A 5,198-nucleotide genomic window follows, 5' to 3' on the forward strand; every position below is an offset into this window, starting at 1 on the left:
CGCACTTTTTCTGCCGTTTTCCGCAGTTTTAAACAAACGCCTTCCTACAGTCGCTCCTCCGTTTCTCTGGCGCTCAGTGTGTGTGTGCGCGCTCGCTGCGGCTGTCTCCTCTCAAACATGACACCGGCTTTGAGTGTGTCCGGCTGATGATTGGCTGTTCTGCCTTAAGTCCCGCCTCTCTTGATGTGTTAGATGTATCGGTCAGCTCGTGCTGAGGAGGCGGGAACTTATGGTTACATCTCCCTTTTCCAGGTACTTTGAATGAGTGTTTATGCTTTCGAGGTTTTTAAATAAGCTTGATATGTGTTTGGGTCTTGGGAAGATGTTATGTTTATGTTTTATTGACATGTCCAGTGTTTTCATTATTATATTTCGTATTTTTGGATAAACAGTACAAGACTTGCCTTAGGCATGTTTGTAATGCTGCGTGATTTGGAAAAAAAAAAAAACGCGCTCTTTGCTCACACGATCAGCATGGTGTTCTGTGTTTTCTCCTAAATAAAAGCTCAAGGGTTTATTTATTACAAGTGAAGAAATTAGGACAAAAGTATTGTAATTTTGATAGCGTAATATAGAATATAATGACAGACTCTATATCATAACTATAAAGATGTTTGAGCCCTCTTTAGGTAAGCAACAAGTCAATGCTTTTTCGTTGTTCAATGTGCACAGGCCTGGGTCGAATCCAGTTGAAGCTCTTAATTTTGAGCTCTCAATGTGCTCCAGATTGATGCATTTAACCTTAAAATGTACCAAATTTTCTTGCGGGGGAGCATGCCCCCGAACCTCCCTAGAGGGACAGGGGTCTACGTAACATGCCCAAATTTAAATGACACATCCATCCCCCACACTTTTCAAAAGCTTGCTACGCCTCTGCATGTCACCCAAGATGTCCATGTCTTTCTTTCTTCAGTGGAAAAGAAATTAAGGTTTTTGATGAAAACATTCCAGGATTTTCTCCATATAATGGACTTCATTGGGAACCAATTGGTTCAGGGTCCAACTGAGAGTTTCAGTGCAGCTTCAAAGGGCTTTAAACGACACCAGACGATGAATAAGGGTCTTATCTACCCTTCGAGTCATGACTCATGACTCGAAAAAATATTTGTTCATTTTGATAAACGAGTTTGAACAGGAGAGTCAAGAAAGAAAGAAAGATGCTCTCAGTAAGATTTTGTTTGGACGCAGTACCAAAACTTTCCACTAGATTTTTTTCAGGACCATTAACTTTTTTTTGAATAATGTTCATGATTTGTGTGTGTGTGTGTGTATGTGTGTGTGTTTTCACAGAGCAAAAAATTATATTTTTCATGATGCAGTACAGAAAATGCAAATAAACATGCACCAGTCAAGCTCTCAAATTAGGCTACTCAAATGTTTGCATATTTAGGCATATTTTGCAATAAACTTGAAATAAATTGTTTTTTTAATATCAACATTTGTAAATGAGAAATTTTATGCCTATTTCTCCATCATTTTTAATAATTTGAATACATTTTTTAAAAAATGCTGTTCGCAATGCCTCATGGGTTTGTAGTTTTTTTTCCCCCTTCTTAGGGAATGCATTTGACACGTGACTTTCCCGCGTGACAACCCCCCTCAGCCTGACCGAGTGGCAAAAAGATCTGCTGCGTGACTGGATTTAATAGGGGAAAACTGCGGAAATGCGACTAAATCGAACAATTTTATCAATTTAAACTAAATGTTGGACTCAATATAGTGTTCCTTACAACTTACTAAAGATCCAGCGTTCCATGGATATTGACATGCAGCCGGGAATCGTGTTGCCTGACATTTATGTTTGCCTGATTTCGACACCGGGGAAATAAACCAAAACCTAAACGTAAAGCAAATTTGCCTGTGAACGCTTTCTAAATCCGGGTGATCACTTATATCAGTGTTATATATAGCCTATATATATATATATATATATATATATATATATATATATATATATATATATATATATATATATATATCATCATATCGTCCAGCCCTAAAACTTTTTCTAATAAAAAAAAAACTTTTTTTTTATTAAAAAACATCAAATAAAGCAGAATATGCAATGATAAATATTTAATTGATGAGCTGATAATGTATATAACAATACAAAATACATGGGTTTGGTTTTACAGCTAAATTCAGCATATTGACACAAAATGATAACTGCAAATCCACCTTTCGCTTACTGGAGTCCAGTTGTTTCTGTGAAATGCAGCGATCCATTTGCTCCTCTTTCCATAGCAGTCTGTACAAATATACCTCCGATGTTTTGTCAAATCTAGTTGTAAGCCTACAGTCAATCGCAAAGCTCTTTCACACTTTATTTGTGTGTGTTGTGTTTGTTTTTCGCGGCATTCACGCTGAACACATATACAGCCGCTCACAGTCTTTTTGCCACTCACTGTGAGGAACTGCAGGCACTCCGGCCGACGGTGACGTCACGCGCATTCCCTCGTTTTTTGGTCCAATTTAAAAATAAATAAATAAATAAAATAAAATAAAAACATTTTGCTTCAAATCAAACTTTGTAGTGATTCACCACGTAGCCAAGCGGATATGCTTCATGGCTTATAACTAAACAAAGACTTTTTCAAATCCCTATGGGAACAATACTTCCAAGAAGCAGAGCCGCAGACACTACATCTGTTCTAAATCACTGGCTTCTTGGACCTTATTCCTTCAATAGCCAGCAAACATTCCCATTTGGTTCCCATTTGGGTTTTTTTAGGACCTAAATAACATTAGGTCCTAAAAAAAGAACGTTCAGGTTCCCAGAATGTTGCAGGGAAGTATTTTTGTATCCTAAAGAAAACCTAAACAGAACTATCTCAAATGTTTTTTTTTTGTTTTTTTTAATAACTAATCTTTCTAGATGTTACAGGGTGGGATTTTTGTTGTTGTTGTTGTACAACCAAAAGAGAAGCCACATGGAACATTCCAGAATGGTTATTTTTACATTTTCTTTAATAACAATAAACTAACGTGCACTTCCCAGAACGTTAAAAATAATATTTTTTTTTATGGTTTTGTTTTTATAGCCAAAAAACAAAAAAAAAAACTATGTATATCACATTATTCATTCTGACCCAGCTACTCTCAGACTGTAGACACATTTAAAGTCTAAATAATTTATTAAATAATACATATATGTAACATTTTGTCAAGAACAAAGTGTCTTGCTGCTTTTGTGCTGTTTTGTGTTTCAGCACCCTCTGTGAGCAAGACATTCATATTAGTATAAAGGCCTGTTATATAACCATACAACAGGCCTTTATACTAATATGAATGTATTATGTATCAGAATGTATAATGTATTAGCCTATATTAAAGGATAAATTCAAACACACAATGAGAAACACAATGCAAATATGGATTTTTTTTCAACCTAGAATTTAAAAACAAAAAACAAAGTCTACATAAAAACAAAAACCAAAGTCTACTGTTTTGTGTTTCAGCACCCTCTGTGAGCAAGACATTCATATCAGTATAAAGGCCTGTTATATACAACAGGCCTTTATACTAATATGAATGTATTATGTATTAGAATGTATAATGTATTAGCCTATATTAAAGGATAAATTCAAACACACAATGAGAAACACAATGCAAATATGGATTTTTTTTCAACCTAGAATTTAAAAACAAAAACCAAAGTCTACATAAAATGCAGATTCTTTGCACTGTTTGCACTGCGCAGATTTCTGCAGGTCACTAATTAAATAAGCAGATGTGTGCCTGATCACATGACTCATTCATTGCCTACAGACGGTTTTTGCTCCCATTGAATCTCAAGAGTTCTTGAGCTGGAGAACAGGGTCATCAGGTTTTACAGAAACTTGTATCATTCATAGCTCGAGTGAGGCAAACCGTAGGATAGGCTATGTTGGCTTTCATGCATTTGTGTCAAGTTTTGAATGCGGTTGATATGTCTATGTGGTGTTTTCAATGTGCTTTGACAAACCACGTGCAAATTCATATCATCAACACCATTGCAGAGTATTTTCTTCTTAAAAGTCCAGTCCAACCAAATAAAGTCTCAAAAGCGTGGGTTGAAATCGCTGGAGTTTCTTTTCACTCACGTCCCTAATTTGTATATCAACGAGTCAAGACTTGAGTTAGCCTGGATGCCAGCCCGAACTCCGCCCACAACATTTTTTTTTGTCGGGAAGCTCCGACAAGAATATGAGTATGACGAAGTCAGGCTAGGCTTGACTTGCATTCAAGCTATTTAAGCCGTTTAATTTAATCGTCACCACAATTATCCCTCACAGACTTTAGTGTGGTATTAAAAATGACGAAGCACGTTCATTTATAATACAAAGGTATCAGTTCTGGGCAGGTGTAACATTATTGGGTAGTTTGGTCATGTCACCACACACATTTATTGGTACTGCCATCTTAACACAATGATGATGATGATGATGTTAAAGCTCAGATGTGACAGCTACGTTTTCTGAGTAGATTTTTGAGTAGCTCATACACTTTTTGTACACCTCATCATGAAAGACAGTATCTCACAAGAGTACACCCCTCACATTTTCACCAAACATTTTAGTATATCTCCTCAAGGGACAATACTATAGAAATGAAACTTGGATATATGTTAGAGTTGTCAATGTGCTGCTTGTTTAGCAGTATATATTTACTGTGCCCTGAAAATAACTCAACATAAGACCCTAAGTGATAACAGCAGTACAGAAATTTAACCATGCGACGCCACGTCATATTCATGTTTTTGTCTGCTTGACAGGACCATACAAATGTGTGTATCTTGTATTAGAGCAGTTAAAATGTGTGCTTTGAGTGCACTTCTCTTATACGCCACACCTCATGGCCTTGATTCTTTGTTAATGGAATAAAAAACACTCATTTCAACTATTTAACCCAGTCTTTAAACTAATTGCTGAGGTTTTTCAATGTTTTAAATGCAACAACACCATAGACCTACACTCCCCGTGTTCAACCACCGGTCAACCCATGTTTTCATGGACTTTTCAATAATCTTTTTACACAATTGACATGGATTGTTCAATATCCTTACAAATACCATACAAATTCATGTTATTTTGGTGATCAAAGATGTGTTTTAAAGGAGTTAATTATTAACAAAGGCAGACTGGTTATTAATGCTCATTTTCTTGATGACTCAAGTTCTGCATTCATCCAGATTCAAAAGCTCAGACAGAGACACACAC

Source organism: Pimephales promelas, chromosome 5 (genome assembly GCF_988280905.1).
Source record: "Pimephales promelas chromosome 5, fPimPro1.hap1.1, whole genome shotgun sequence".
Lineage (NCBI taxonomy): Eukaryota > Metazoa > Chordata > Actinopteri > Cypriniformes > Leuciscidae > Pimephales > Pimephales promelas.